Source organism: Pinus tabuliformis, chromosome 4_2, assembly GCF_031772625.1.
Source record: "Pinus tabuliformis cultivar Carrire ecotype Pingquan chromosome 4_2, CPIR1, whole genome shotgun sequence".
NCBI lineage: Eukaryota > Viridiplantae > Streptophyta > Pinopsida > Pinales > Pinaceae > Pinus > Pinus tabuliformis.
Window position 1 is genome coordinate 108,625,221 of NC_142304.1, and position 17,685 is coordinate 108,642,905.

A 17,685-nucleotide genomic window follows, 5' to 3' on the forward strand; every position below is an offset into this window, starting at 1 on the left:
ATATGTGGCAAAGTCAATCCTAATCCCCATTTCCAAACGGGTCACCGCAGTCGTTTCCTTCCTCAAACCTGTGGCTGAATCAGGCAAGCCAATCTGGTTGGCCGAATCTTCCTTATACCCCACCATATTGGAAAAGTAACTCATATCCACCACAATGGACTCCCCCTACTTCACAAAATTCAACCTGGCAAAAAAACTGGCAGAGACCGATGCATCAACCAGTAGGAACCATTCCGCTCCCTCAACCTACACTTCCAGCCTTACAGCAAAATCTCCAGTCTAATCTAAGACTGCAACTCCCAGCCCAACCCAACCCCAATCCAAATAACAGACCGGTCCAATCTGTCCAAATCATAGAAACACCAGAAATAGGAGCCGATCTGAGGGAGTGTAATGATCTTCAGTTAAGATCTAGGCGTATTATTGAAACCGAGGGAGATAAGACAGTGCAGGTTGAAAATCAGTTACCCAGAGAACATTTGTCACAACAAGAGGATGTGAATAAACAACAAACTCATAATCAAGCAACCACATCCTCTCCCCCATTCCCAGAACGATTAGTCATACCTTGACCTATACAATATCCTGATTTTGGCATTCTGGGAGAATTACAAAATCTATACATAAAAATTCCATTCCTCCAAGCCATTCAAGACATCCTGATATACGCAAAAACTATCAAAGAATTGTGCATAAAGAAACCAAGGAGGAATATAACAAATAATCCAAGAGTCCAAGTCGTTGGCACTCTATCTAACTTACTATCAGGAAAAGAAACACCCATTAAATATGAAGACCCAGGAAATCCAATTGTAACTGTCCAAATTTATGGTTAGACCTTGTCCAATGCCTTAGTTGATCTAGGAGCTGCAATTAATATCTTAACAACCACTACTTGCCAAAAGTTAGGCATTACATCTGTAGAACCCACCTCTACCTTGCTAGAATTGGCTGAACGATCTGTGGTTAGGCTGGAGGGTACACTTCATGATGTCATGGGCTCTGTTGATTCCTGGGAATATCCAACCGATTTCCTGATAATAAATCCCAAAACCCGACTTGATGGACATCCATTGATTTTAGGTAGACCTTGGCTTGCCACTATCGATGCTTATATTGGCTGTCGGCAAGGAAATATGACCATAACCAGAGGACCAAATATCAAGAACTTAGTTCTATATCCTCCAGCGCAGCCAAGTGTCACAATAATAAAAACTAATAAGCACCCTGTATCATACCTTACTGATAACATTAGATCTCCATTAACTATACAAGAAGCACTTGATTTCAAAGACCAAATAGAAGATGATGCCATTAATAATTTCATTAGTCAAACTGAATCCAGATCCTGCACATAGTGTCATATGATAGAAGCAGCATTTGATAATGAATTAGAAGAAGATCCTATGAAAGATACGCATGATCAAACAATACCTATTACTTCTGTTGCAAATAGTAAAATTGTGGAAATTGAACTGGGTAAAACATTAAATATTAATGCCAACCTCACACTTGAGAAGAAATGAAGCTCATCCATTTGTTAAGGAAATACAAAGAAGCATTTGCATGGGACTACCTTGATATGAAAGGAATTGACCCACAATTATGTACACACCACATTTATATAGAAAAATATGCAAGACCTGTTTGTCAACCTCAGAGGAGACTAAATCCTCATCTAAAAGATGTGGTAAAAGTTGAACTTCAAAAACTTTTAGATGTCAATTTTATCTACCCTATCTCTAATAGTAACTGGGTCTCTCCGCTTGTGGTGGTACCAAGAAAGAATGGGAAATGGAGAATCTGTGTAGACTACAAAGAGCTAAATAAAGCAACACAAAAAGACCACTTCTCTCTCCCATTCATTGACCAAGTATTACACACTTTGGCAGGAAATAAATTCTTTTCTTTCCTGGATGGCTTCAGTGGATACAATCAGATTCAAATTGCTCGTGAAGATCAAGACAAAACTACTTTTACTTGTCCTTGGGGAACATTTGCCTACCGAGTTCTACCTTTTGGTTTATGCAATTCTCCTACCACATTCCAAAGGGCTATCCTTAGCATTTTTGCAGATTTAATAAATGGAGGACTTGAAGTACACATGGATGACTTTACACCATACGGAGATGATTTCGATCCAGCATTAGATACCCTAGAAAAAGTCCTATAATGTTGCATTGCTACCAGACTTTGTTTAAGCCACGAAAATGCTATATGATGATGACTGAAGGACTTATCCTAGGACATTATATTTCAGCAGCTGGCATTCAGGTAGACCTAGCCAAAATCCAAATAATTTTGCTTATTCCCACTCCTACCACTCAAACAGAGGTACGCAATTTTCTTGGATTTTCTGGTTATTATAGGAGATTTATAGAACATTATTCGCACATTGCTGCACCTCTGTATGCACTAACTGGTAACGTTGATTTTATTTGGACAGAAAAATGTGAACGTGTTTTCAAGGATCTGAAGAAGCTTGTGTCCACAGCCCCAGTCCTTCAAGGACCAAATTGGGATTTGCCATTTCAGATATCATCTGATGCCTCAGATACAACCATTGGGGTAGTCCTTGGGCAGGAAGAGAATAAAAAACCATATGCAATTTACTACATCAGCAAAAATTTATCCCCTAATGAATTAAACTACACTGTTACTGAAAAAGAATTTCTAGCTGTAATACATGCTATCAACAATTTTAGACATTACATTACTCGATATCCTGTTATCTTGTATACAGATCATTCTGCCATAAAATATCTAGCAAATAAGCCTGTCACAAATGGCAGAATAACTATATGGATGATTTTATTGCAAGAATTTGACATTACAATTAAGGATCGACCTGGCAAAGAAAATCCTGTAGCCGATTTTCTCTCAAGAATTCCAAAGCCAATCGATGCAGCAGCAGTTGAAGACCAATTCCCGGATGAGCATCTGTTTTCTCTGGCTGTTCAAACACCCTGGTATGCTGATGTTGCCAATTATCTAGCAATGGGTAAATTACCGAAGCATCTAACCCCTAATGAGCGGAAACAGATTGTTCAGCGGAGTGCTCGATTTTCTTGGATTGGGGGCTATTTGTTCCATACAGGAGCAGACATGCATATCAGGAGATGCGTTCGAGAAGATGAAATATTTGACATTTTAAAAGCCTACCATGACGGACCATGTGGTGTACATTTTTCCAATCGCAGAACTGGACATAAAGTGCTACAGATAGGGTATTATTGGCCCATGATTTTCAAAGATGCAAAGAAATTTTTCCAAGCCTGTGACAGTTTCCAGAGAGCAGGACGCCCTGGTCAGTCTGATTAGATGCCTTTGAAACCACAACTAGTCATCGAACCATTCGAGCGATGGGCTCTTGATTTCATTGGACCAATTAACCCATCATCAAACCAGAAAACATATATTTTGGTGGCAACAGAATATGTCACCAAGTGGGTTGAAGCAGAGGCATTGCCAAGAGCTACAGAGGACTCTGTCATACAGTTCTTGTTCCATCTATTTGTACGTTATGGCCTTCCAAGAGAAATAATTATAGACGGTGGACCACAGTTTGTTGGGAACAAAATAGTTGCAACACTCAAAAACTATCATGTCCAGCATAAAATCACTACTCCATACCACCCATAACCAAATGGGCAGGTAGAAAGCAGCAATGAAATAATAGAAGCAATCCTAACGAAAACCATTGCGTCACATAGACATGATTGGGCTTCCAGACTACTTGAAGCACTCTGGGCTTACAGAACAACATGAAGCACCACTGGTTACTCACCTTATCAATTAGTGTTTGGAAAACAACCCATTTTCCCCATAGAATTCGAAATCCAAACATTACGAACAACACAAGAAGTTGGCTTAGATTTAACCGAGGCATAGATTAATCGATTGCAGCAGATCAATGAGCTGGACAAAATTAGGCTCTCTGCACTTCAAAACACTGCCCTGATCCAACAGCAGCGAGCTAAATGGCATGATGCTCTCATTAAAAGTAAAGTCTTCCACGAAGGAGACTGAGCTCTTTTATACGACTCCAGGTTTCACGACTTCCCCGGGAAACTCCAGACTCGTTGGTTGGGACCATACGAAATCTAGAAGGTACATGACAATGGGACCCTTACTCTAATCACTATTGACGGTTCTGGATATGCCTTCAAGGAAAATGGCCACCGAGTTCGTCTCTATCGCAAACCACTTACTTGGGAGTCCTTCTACCAGCAGCTACGCCAAGACTCTGATATGGAGATTTTGGGGGAGGAAGAGAAGTCTTCCTCACCTGTAATTCATTAAGGAATTTATTTCTTTTTACAGTTTGTACATAATTCCTTTTCTTGAATCATTTTTGTACATATTTTTGAATCAACGTTTTGCTGCTATTTTTGTTGTTCCTTTTTTTTTTTTCAAAAGAACAACTTTTTCTTTGGCTATTCCTTTTTCAAAAAAGAAACCCCCTTGGATCAGCCGTCATTTTGTTGTAATTTGTTTTTTTTTTTATCTTTGTGTTTTGCTGTTCCTTTTCCAAAGGAACAACATTTTCTATTTTTGTTGTTCCTTTTCCAAAGGAACAACATTTGCGATTTTCGTTGTTCCTTTTCCAAAGGAACGACATTTTTGCTTGTTTTAGGAACAACATTTTCGATTTCTTTTGTTCCTTTTCCAAAGGAACGACATTTTTGCTTGTTTTGCTGTTCCTTTTCCAAAGGAACAACATTTTCGATTTCTGTTGTCCCTTTTTCAAAGGAACAACATTTCTGTGTGTTTTTGCTGTTCTTTTTCCAAAGGAACAACATTTTTTATTTCTGTTGTTCCTTTTCCAAAGGAACGACATTTTTGCTTGTTTTGATGTTCCTTTTCCAAAGGAACAACATTTTTTGATTTCTGTTGTTCCTTTTTCAAAGGAACCGCATTGGTATGTTCTGTTGTTCCTTTTCGAAAGGAACAACGTTTTCGATTTCTGATGTTCCTTTTCCAAAGGAACGACACCTGTGTGTTTTGATGTTCCTTTTCCAAAGGAATAGTGCTTTCCATTTTTGCTGTTCCTTTTTCAAAGGAACGACATTTTCATTTTCTACTGTTCCTTTTCCAAAGGAACAACATTTTTTCTCTTCTGTTGTCCCTTGCATGTTTTTTCTCTCCTTGAGAAATAGCTTGTTCCTTTTGCTGTTCTAAATTGAGGTTCTTATTGCTCTTGTTCTTTCAAGTCTTTTAGAATATAGCTATGTACTTATCCAATGGATACAAAATCACAACATACTGGAATCAGTCAATCATAAATCACTATATTTATAAGAAATTGCTCTGAATTGGTAAGAGGACAGAAGGAAGGACACGCTTATTTATCATCTTTTGCTGCCGTTGTTCTGCTAATTCTGCTTTGATTGGTTATCTTGATCATGATGATCCCTTTTAATCCTCTTTGATTATTATTTAAGAATAAGAGCAAAGGGTTTGTATCTTCCTATTGAGATGTTAAGACTTCTTCCACCATTCCTACTCTTAAGGAGTGTTGAACCACCCTTTGTGTATAAATAAGGGAAAGTAATTTATGAAAAACAAAGAAAAAAGAGAAAACATGACTTATAAATTTTCAAATACAGGATAGGGGGTCTCATCAAGAGCCAGCCTACCATGATCATGAGGACAAAAGAGAAGTGGCATTCCCACTATGGCCACCACACCAGGGATATGGTCCAAAAGGTATAACAAATAAACAACCCTTGGAATAGGAGATCTCATCACGAGCCGACCTGCCCACTTTTCGCTCCCTCCTCGTGAATGGCATTATGGTTAACTGGTCACCAAGCCAGCATAATGGCCTACATTTTGACATCACACAACATTTCCTAAGCATACACAAAGGATCATGGTTCCATGGGTGAAATAAACAACTCTGCCAAGGCTATGGACACATGTCGGTAGCAGAGCACTGTTAATGGTATTGAAGTCACATTATTTACACCAATAGGTAAGTTACTAGCACCCTTCTGTTTCTTATACCTTATTAATTAATCATATATTATTTCTCGAATCATATAATGCAGGTAAATATATTATCACCAATCATGGCAGAGCAGTTGACAATGACCGCATCAGACTTGGAATGTACGGCAGATGTCATATCCTCCTAGCCTCACATCATATCAGAGCAGCCTCTTACGTATTAAGCGATCCAACTCCATGCCTCGATTTCGGTAATTTGCTGCTTTTGTAAACATGGCATATTGCCATACGCTTTTCCTTTATGACTCTGCTTCAGAGCGGGCGCTGCTCCTTTATTTAATGACTGGGACAGCCTATCACATTGCGGGGGGAGGTTAACCTCATCATTCCCTGGGTTACATGTCAGCCCACTATTCGGGAAGTTGTGTACTAGGGTATGGCATGACTCAACGACATACTGTTTTTATTGTTTCTGCATGACTTGCTGTTCATAAGCTATTTCTATTGTATACTCTGCAACATTAGATTTTGAACAAGTCTTGTGTATGTCAGCCTCTCTGTGTTTCAACAGCACGAACAACTACCATTCTATTAAGAGTTTACAGCGAAACGATGGGAGGAAGATTGATTTGGAGAGAACCGCAGGTGTTAACAGTCTCTGCTGCTGCCCGGGAAATCCTGGCAAGAGAAGGGTGGCTGACTTATCTCAACCACTTGCAGGAGTCTAAAGAGACTGTGGCAATTGAATTCTTGCAGAATTTGCAAGAGGATTACTCCACAGTGAGGGGGAGACACATAGCAGTCACTGATGACATAATCACAGAAGTCTCGGGACTACCAACCACTGGACCTATACGGACGTTAAAAAAGGAAAGATTGCAGAAGTTTATAGAAATCTTCTAGGACGAAGGCCAGAGCTTGGCAATTAGAGGAAAGAGAGTTCTGCCAATAGCACTAGGAGAGTCGTGGACAGAATTGGCAAAGACCATTCAAAGCTACATCACCTGTGAAGGTAGAAAAGATGTGGTAAGACCACAAAATCTTAAATTCTTAACTGTACTAAAGCAAAAATGCTCTGTAAATTTACCTGCATTTTTGAATTCGTTACTTCATGACGTTGCACGGAGCATAAAAAAGGCACAGCATGTAGAGTGAGTTATTAGTCATCATGGGTTGATTCGGTTAATTGTCAACCATAGCCTCACCCAGCAGCAGAGCAGCTGTGAAGAGCTAATTGCAATGATAAATGGGGGATTAACCGCACCATCCCCAAAACATAAACATGCCACCAGTACACCCGAGCATCCAGAAAAATGCAGGGAATTGGAAAAGCGTAAACATGCCACCGGTACACCCGAGCGTCCAGAAAAATGCAGGGAATTGGCAAAGCGTAAACATGCCACCGGTACACCCGAACGGCTAGAAAAACGTAGGAAATTGGTCTGGCTAGCACGACTACGAGGGGGGCTGGAGAAGCCCCAGGGAAACACCAGCTAGCTGGTAGAAATTGAAGATGAGCAACCCTCACGGCCAGAAGGGGAGGATGATGAAAAAGGAGTGCAAGAAGAAAAAGAAGAAGAGGCCGAGCAATATGAAGAGGAAGAAGAAAAAGAAGAAGAGGCCGAGCAATCTGAAGAAGAAGAAAACGAAGAAGAAGCCGAACAATCTGAAGAAGAAGGATAAAAAGAAATTGAAACCGAAGAAGATAACGAAGAAGCCGAGCAATCCGAGTAGGAGGAGGAAATGGAATATCAGGAAGGTAGCCCATTGTAGGACCCAGTGGGAGAAGATGAATTGGCCAAAGTTTTGGCCAATATGGGCAAATATGGCCAACCTTCCAGTTCATCAGACCTCCATGCCAAAAAGAAACCCCAGGAGGAAAATGCACCTGAAGAATCACATGCAAAGGAGGCAGAAGAAGAAAATTTTCATGTTCATGATGAAAATATGATAGGAGATGCTGAACAGAAACAATACGTTCCTAACCAGAAGACACCAGAAGAAATTCTGGAGGAAACAGGGGTAGAAAGAGAATTCGCCCAAGAAATGACAAAACCAGTTAGGGTTCTTGCCCCGGAACAGCCAGAGCAAAACAATGAAGAAACACCCTAGAAGGAAAATTCGGGAATTAGTCATAGTCCAGGCCGCAGTGAACAGCCTACTATTCCTTCTAAGGAAATTTTGGAAATTAAAGAATTGCGAAAGGAACAACAGAGATTATTGAATATAATAGTCCATCTCCACCAGAAGATTAGGATTCTAAAAGCAAGGAAAAGGGTAAAAAGGACTTCAGGAAGGAAAAATGTGACCACTCCAGCAAAACCCCTCAAGGCAAAGGGGTGGAGGACCAAAATCCATCTTGCTATTCAAAACCCTGTCGAAAACCAGGCTACTATTCCAAATGATGCTGAGAAACAGACTGCTATTCCAATAGAAAAGGAACTGAAATGGACTGATATCCACGTTAAGATATAAATGGATGAGATGATGACCCATGATAAGGAAATTCAGACGGAGGCACCACTTTCGGGAGTGATAAGGGTTATGAATTCAAAGCAACGCAATAGGAAAGTTCAGGTAAATCTCCCGGCCTCCGCTACCGCATGGAGAAGAGATCCAAAAATAGTAACCCTACGAAAGGGTTTGAAGCAAGCTCAGAAAGAAGCAGAAAAGCTTAGGGAGCAAACGGTCCCTCGCGAAAAGTATGAAGAGCTACAACAGTAGCTTAGGAATGTCAATCTATTCGAAAGCCCTGCCTTTGAAGGGTGGCGAAGGGAACAAGAGAAAGTCAGAAAGGTAACTCATAGGTTAGATATAGTTATCAAGCAGATGGATACCTTATGTTCTTTATACAATGACGTCTTAGCATGTAAAGCCCCTGCCAAGAATTATGCCTTGTTTCTACTGGAACGGTATTTGCAATTAAAAATAAATGCTGTTAAAGTAGGTGCTCCCATACAAATTAACATTGTCAATGATTTTATAGACTGTTGTAAGCACTACGGGGTAAAAGTCCAGAGACTACTGTGTGAGTTCTATTTACATAACCTTGTATTAGAGCAAGAGACCGAGCTAAACCCTGGCCCTTTTTTTGGGGATATCCAATTGTAGGTGTTCATTTCATTTGGGGTTAATCAAATTAAATGGCTTAAAGCCTATAATACTTTCCAAAGGCAAGAAAACGAATTAGATTTGTGGGTAAGGGCTGAGCCTAGGGACCCAGTACAGCTGTGGAGAGCACATAGAAACCTCATGAAGACTCTGGGTGCAATTGAAGCATTAAGAACCATGCATGAGGCACTCATTCGACAGGGATTAGAATACTTTTTCTCTATCAAATACCTTGCCATTGATGCAACTAAATTTCGGTATCAAATCTCTAATTCGAATATCTAGCTGAGGTAACCGTTTAAGTATGAGAATTTTAAATTAGCTGCCAATCGCTTGCACCTCTATGGCGAAATCGTTTTGAGGGCAGGGCCATCCTAGTTAGGATATAGGTTCCGGAGTCCAATTATTTGGCACCCTGCACCCGGATACCAAGCCTTGTATGAGATGCCTGAGGGTCAGACATGCCATTTCTTTGACTACCTAGTTACTCATCATGGCCGCAGGCCTCCACATGAGATTCCATCTCCAGCCTATTCTCTCACTGCCTTACATGTCAACTACAATGTTTTCATGAGGGCATGAAACAGGGTAAGCAGGGGGGTGTGTGGAGTACTAAAGAAGGTATGTTTTTGATGATTATTTCAGTACCTTTTCATTGAAACTTACAAACCTTTTGCATCATGAACTAGGAAAATGATAAAGAATTATAATAGACCATGTGAGAATAATATGCAAGACGAAAACGCTGACAATTGTCATTTCCTTATGCAGAAAGGAGGAAAAAAGAGAAAGGACAAGGACAGGTTAACCGCTGTCCCTTTGACGGGAGACCGTATACAAGGCAAAGAAAATCAAAGCGAATTAGCCCAGGAAAGGAGGTGGAGATATAAGCTCGGTGCAGGAGAGAAAAGAAATGACTGAGGACTAACGGTTTGGCGAATCCCTCAGGATCCTTGATCCTGAGGGATTGCTTTTTTATCTATTTATGCACTTAGATATCTCCGTCGTCACCCTTATAAAAGGGGCAGCACTGTTAGCTCGGAAGAAGAGTTAGAAACAATTATGCTTCTATGTAATTTCCTTTAAGATCAAAAATTTGATCATCGAGTCTCGTTAAGAACTGGTTTATTGTAATTCTTCTCTATGCATTAATACAAACTTGGTTATTATTTCATCTCTGAGTCTGGAATAACTTCAAGCGGTGTACCCCTGGAGGCTAAGGGCCCGACCCTGGAGGACACTTGCTTCTGTATTATTACATTTGGTTTATGGGTGGTTTTCCTATCGATGTCATTTGGTAATCTGGTGTATTTTATAAGTTTACATCACATGCTCTGTTATGTTTAATTCATTAAGGCTTCTACAGACAGAACGATTGTATTGACTCTATATCATATTGCTGTTCTTTTAGGAGTTGATCTAATACTACTAGTCTTTACAGAATACTGTTACTGTTCAATTACAAAGCCTTTGTGTTGTATACTTGTTCATTAACGTTACGGAATTCATTTTGGAAGTTATGTTCTTTGCGACTGATGGATTTATGAAAAATGCTATTCTATTTTGAATTGCAGTCGTATTCTTTCTAACTGAGATCGATACTTGGATCAGATTACTAATTGAGTGTGCTGTGTGCGTATATGGTTTTCAAGCGCTGTTCCATAATTTATCAGTAATCAATGTTGTTCCATTGGTGTGTGTGATTCTTAAGAGTGAAAGATCGTCGTTTGATTCTTGTAGATTACGATTAATGAATTTGATCTGATAGAATAAGATTGTTACTACTTGTGAGACTAGTTGTTGTTCTATTTATTAGCTGTTGTTCCATTTCGGATTTGTGGTTCCATTTTAGATTTGTTGTTCGATTTCTTAATTGTTGTTCCATTTCTTATCTGTCGTTCCATTTATTGGTGTTGGCGTGAAGAACGATCTTAAGCTGTAGTGAGCATTGGCATCTACTGTCCGGCCCCCAGATCCACGATCTGTTCTCTGATTTTCTTTTCCATCAGTTTCCAAAGGGATGGGTTATTGCTACCGAACCCTTGACTGATAAGTTTCCTAGTCTTTTGAATGTGTGATTTAATCTTTTGAAGTGGTAAAGCTGTAGACAATCATCCATTTACTCTTGTATTTCTGAACACTGTACTACTGGCATTACTCTGACAAATGATAGCCTCAGACTGAGACACTCTTTGAAATAACAAAACGTTCCTGGATTGACATATTAATGTGAGGTAATTAGAGGTGAAAGAGACCCTTTTTATAGCTCCACGTCAACCTTGTAGGTTGTGGAAGGCTAGGGAAAACAACACTTCCATCCTTATAGTTATGAGTGGTTGGCTTCCTTGTTGCCATAATTTTGCTTTCCATTTTTCTTTCCAACCTGAATGCCTTCTCTAATGAGTCGGGTTCCAAAGGCGAACCTCATTTTGGATGCTATCCTTTAAATTCCCTATGAACACATCAATCCTATGGTCCTCTGGAATATCTTTTACCCTTATATTCAATTTTTGGAAGTCATTAATGTGCTCCATCATTAAACCCTTTTGTTTGAGGTTTATCAATTGGAAAAAAAAGATGTTTCTTTTTGTATCCTCATAATGTGCTATCATTTCTTCAGTAAAAATTTCTGAAGTGACAATTTGTTTACGAGAGAAAATCCATCGATACCATACAAACTGATTTGGTTCCAAATAAAAAGTTGCAATGCATACCTTTTGCATGTTTTGCACATTATGGAGATGAAATATTGCTCCATCTGTAGTATCCATGTTACGAGATCCTTTCCATCAAACTTATTCATATCGATCTTTGGAACATGGTGGGTCTTCAATCCAACATTAGAGTCTATGAAATCATGATTAACATTTATTTTGTTCTCATCATGAGTTTCCTTTACTACCTTTTCACCATTAGTAAGCATTTCTTGTAGAAACTTAGTCAAATCTATCTTCAAATCTTCCATCTTAGAGTCCATGCCATTCATATTAGCTTCCATGCCATCCATATTAGCTTGCACACCATTCATATTAGCTTCCATGCCATTCTTTAAACCATCAATCTTAGATTTTTTTATCTTTTGTGAGAGTGAAATTTGTTGCACTTGGTCTCGTAATTTTGCTATATCATGTTTTATTTCTTCCTCTTTTTCATGCATCATGCTAGAGCTTTCAGGTTGCTTACTAGATGTTTCCATTTTCTTTCTTCAGGGCATCAATTAATGATAATTATGCTTCACTATGCCCTTTGAAATACAAACTAATTTTTCAACCCAAACTTATGAAAAATTTTAAAAAGACTACACACATTTTTTCTCTTAGTAGAAGCTCGATATTGAATTTGTTTTATCTCTATAATTTCAGATCTCCAAGGTCTGAAATTGATTCCTGTGGTAACCCTCTGAGTCCTCTTTCCAATTCCACTATTTTGATCAAAATTGGATTCTCCAAGAAAGTGTTATGCCCATATCCTAAGATGACCTAATTATATAATTGTTCAGTAGAGTGAACTTGGACGACATGCCACGTGTCACTGTTTCAAACTTCAGATCTTAAAAAGATATAAAGAAAAATATAGTCCATCCTCTTTCTATAACTTCTTACAAAATTTCAATCTGATGCTCAAAGAGAAAGTTATGACGATTTTCCGAAGGTCACCTATTTGGAATTTAGTTCGGGAGTCGACAAAAGCCCTAAATTCCTCAGATCATATATCCAAAAATAATATAGCGCGACAAGATCTGAAATTTAGACCTGAGGTTCAGAATGATTTCGGCTCAAATGGTTGTCTTTTAGCTTCTGAAACATCGGAGAAAAAAAGTTATATCGAAAATTCCATGATGAGCTATTTGGAGCTGAAAAACCCTAGAATCCAAAGCTCTGATACAAAATGTTATGAAACAAGATCACAAAAATATAAAAAAGAAAGATCAATGACTTAGAAATCAGCCTCTTTGACGGGGAAACCTCCTTTACATTACACAAATGGACAATTCTTGGATGATACAAATGACAAAACCTCCTTTCTATATATAGGAGTCTAAGGGGTCATAATATAATCAAATTCAACATAATAATAATAATATAAGGGCACAACAATAACAATAGCGGACTTATATGGGGCACAATAATAAGAATATGGTGATAATATGGGCACAACAATAATACTAAGGGATACAATGACAATAGTAATGGGGAAATCACTAGTATTATAGGGACCTAACATATGCATTAGAAAATGATGCTGATAGGTTGTCACAATTGAGGGACGATTTTTCTATTGAAATTATTTATAAGCCTTCCTTCCCTGAAAATATCACTAATTTACGTGTTTTGTATGGTGACCAGGAGATATTGTGCTTCATGGAAAACACTAATATGTTCAAAGACGCAGTGATTGATGAGGATGAGCAAAAAAATGCATTATAGGATGCAGCCAATGCAAGTAAAGGAAACCTCATCCTCAAGGGTGTGGTATTATTGGAGAAGTTGTATGACCTACATAATCACTTTTGGGGACTTGTCAATGCTAAGATCCATAGTTCCACATTGTCGCACAAGAATATTAACTTGGGAACAAAAAATATCTGAAGTATGTCAATCTCAGTACTTGTTATACACCATAAGAGTGACGAGCCTTTATCTGCTTATTCGAGAAGTACCGAGATGTGTTTTTGAGGATGTATGATGAGATTAAAACACATGAAACAAAAATAATCCAACATGTGATACCGATAAAGGAAGGGGCCAAGCCATTCCAACTGAAGTTGAGAAAAGTAAATTCAATGCTTAAGCCTCTTATTTGGAAAGAGTTGAGGAAACTATTTGATGCCTTTCTCATATATAGAGTGAGATACTCAATGTGGGTGTCAAATTTAGTCCCAGTTAGAAAGAAGTCTGGTGAAATTCACTTGTGTGTAGATTTTGAAATCTCAATCATGCCTTGTACAAGGACAAATACCTTGTGCCATTCATGGAACAAATATTGAAAATAGTATCAGGGTCTGAAATATTTCTTTGTTAGATGGTTATTCTGCATACAACCAGGTTCTCAGTACAAAACCTGACAGAGTTAAGACAACCTTTCGAATGAAGTGGGGCACGTTCATATTCAGATGAATGCCATTTGGGCTAATCAACATTGGTGCAACATTTCAACATGCTATGGACATCACCTTCTGCAGACTAATTGGACATAGCGTAGTGGTCTATCTTGATGATGTAACAATGTTCTCCAAACATAGGTTAGACCACGTGCACCACTTGAAGACGATTTTTGAGTGACGTCGCAAGTACGGGATATCCTTAAATCCCAAGAAAAATATTTTCACAGTGTCTAAGGGTAATCTCTCGGGCCATATTATCAGCAAAAGTTGAATTAAGGTAGACCCGGATAGGGTCAGGAATTTCATGCAGATTCCCTTCCTAGTGAATAAGAATTCCATGCAATACTTCTTGGGTAAAATCATTTTCCTTCGCAAGTTCATCTCCGAATACGCCTAGATTGTTAGACCAATATAGGAGATGGTGAACAAGGATGTGTTTTCCCATATTAAGCAGCCTATAGCAGAAACACCTACATTATACAACCTAGACTTCAATAAATATTTATTTCTCTACACTTTTTCTTCTGACACTTCTCTCACTGTTTTACTCACTCAAAAGGATGAACTAAACAACGAGTGACCTATCTCCTTCATGAGTGTGAGTCTGCAAGGACCATAGCTTTACTACCTCGCCATGGACAAATACGATTATGCAGTATACAAGGAGGTAAAGAATTTTTGGCCCTATCTATTGAAAAATCAATGTTTTATATTTTTCCCACACCTAGCAGTTAGATCATTGCTCATTCAACAAGAGATGGGTGAAAGAAGAGCGAATTGGATGACCGGGTTGCTAGAAATCAAGCTAGTTCCACAAACAAGGGCCATGGTCTTTGTCGACTAGCAACAGAATAAGTAAACACAAGGGAAGAAGAAGCGGATCTTGCAGGATGGGAGAAATAAAGTGTGATGTACAATATTGAGCGAGCCTCCACCACTACTAGCACAAACTCTTGGTACATGGATGTGCGCCAATATCTTGAGAAAAACACAACTTCCCCCCCCCCCCCCCCCCAACGTTTCTGCACAATAGGAGAGGGAAATCATACTTAAAGTATTATCCAATCAGTTGGTGCATCAGGTGCTATTCAAAAAGCACCACAATGGAGTACTGCTCAGTGTTTAGAAGCACATGATTCAGATAAGGTATTGTGTGATCTCCATGACGGACCAACCAGGGGACACTTTGCAAGCAAGACAACAATGCATAAGGTTATGAAAATTGACTTTTACTCACCTACATTATTCATAGATTGTCATGCTTATGTTCGCAAGTGTCTGGCATGTCAAAGGTGTGTTGCCAGAAATAATAAGTCAACCACCCCACTATATCCCATTGCACTAGAATAACATTTTCAACAGTGGGGTTTGGACATTATTGTGGAGCTTTGTCGCATTCATCAAAGAAGCACCACTACATAATAACTACCATAGATTAATTCACATGGTGGACAGAAGCAGTTTTTCTCAAATAGGTGAATGATCAGAAAGTCATTATCTCTCTACAACAAAACACCATTTCCAAGTTCAAATTTCCTACTTCACTTGTTTTTTACAATGCAACATACTTATCATCACTAAGACTCTATGATTTTTCATTATAAAATGGTATTATATTGAAACACTTAGCTAATGATTATCTGTAGGGGAATGGTCTTGTTGAATCCACGAATAAGAACCTAATCTGCATTATCAAAAATACCATATTCTTCGAGCAGCAAAACTGACACTTCGCATTGGTAAATTCCTTATGGGCTAACTGAGTCACGCCGAAACCTACCCTAAGCACATCCCCTTACTTCCTAGTGTACGAAAAAGAAGCCATCCTCCCACCCAACATCTACTTGCATGCTCTCCAACTCTCACAAGAATCCTAAAGAAAGCCATGTCTATTAGTACAATGTATGATGGATACCCTTCATAAGCTATAGGAATAAACATTGAAAGAAAAAGAAAAATTTCACTTCACCAGAATCGTATCAAGAGGTGGTTTGATAAGAAGTCTGTAGGGAAAACCAACTTCAATGTGTGTGATTTAGTCTTAAAGTGGGATAAATCCCACGAGGATAAATGAAAACACACTAAGTTTCAGTCTCTATGGATTGGTGCATTCACGGTGCACAAAAAGATTGGCCAGCACACTTATCGTCTTAAATCACTTGACGAGAAGACTGATTCTCTCCCTGTCGATGGCCAAGACTTAAAACATTATTTTCAATGAATATCTCAGGTTGTTCCTGACACTCTGTACATATTATTTTATTTTTATTTTTATTTTTTTTGTTTTCTTTTGTTTTCTTTTGTGTTTTATTATGTGAATAAGTGTTGTGTATGAACATGTTGTGGCTTCTTAGTATGTGTGTGGCCAAACTATAAAGGATATTGTGACACTTCAACATTTGGCCAGCTTTCTATCCATCTTCCTTGTGTTGGTTACATCTTTTGGCCGATGAATTTCCGACGGAAAATATGATTCATCTGTAAAGAGAGTTCTAGTTCAACCATGAACCCATGTCTAGTCCGGAAACCTCATGCCTACTCTCGGTATTTATGTTTTGGTGTCTTCAATCTTTTCTAACTAGTATAAATGGAGAAGGGGAAAAATCTAAATGAGAAAACCTAAATCATAGGTCTCTATATACTTTTATGAAGGAACAACCTATTCTGCTCTCAATAATTCAGGATACCTCTTCCTCCCCAAAATAAATAAGTGTCAATGCACAATTATCTTAAAATAAATAAATAAAGGCGAAAGAAGAGAAAGGATTCCTACGTAAAGAAGTGAAGCAATCAACTCTGTAGGGGTACTATCCAGGCCCACTGATAACGGAGCAATGTTTGTGTTCCTACGTGACTCCACTAAGGTACTGTGGAGGCCTGCTAGTAGCGGAGCAACACCAAAGATGAAAAATCATACTCAAAAAATCTTAAGCTCGTGAGCTACATTACCCTTCCCAACTCGAAATGTTGTGATTTTGTTAAATCTTATGTTGTGTTCAACCGAGAAGGTATAGATGGGACTGTGCCTATTCTTGAGGTAAGTAGGAAGGCCAAAGTAATCTACATGATGAACCAATACTCCCTAAAGAACCAAGGTCTTGCACAAAAGAAGTTAACCAAGAAAGAGAAGTTGGAGTTCAACCAGTGTGTTGCCAAGTATTGTAGCTGCTACAACAACCTCCAAAATTTGTCTCACTCTCAATTTCAGAACCTTCCTTAGTCTTGTACATTTTTTTCACAAACATTGAAGCTTATCTCATGAGATTTCTTTTAGTGCTTTGTTCCCTTTTGCATGTTGGGTTATTTGTCGTCTTTCGGCATGTTTGGTTTTTGCGGAATGTTTGCAAGCCTATTCTGATGGTTTTAAATGTCTTTCTTTGTGTATATGAGTTATTCTAACTATGTAAACAACTGGCACACACATACAAAAATTACTAAGCATTATCGCACATAGGGAAATGTTTGTTCATGTTTTCGGATGATCTATGTTGTCGTGTCGTTATAGTATGCTAAGTGTG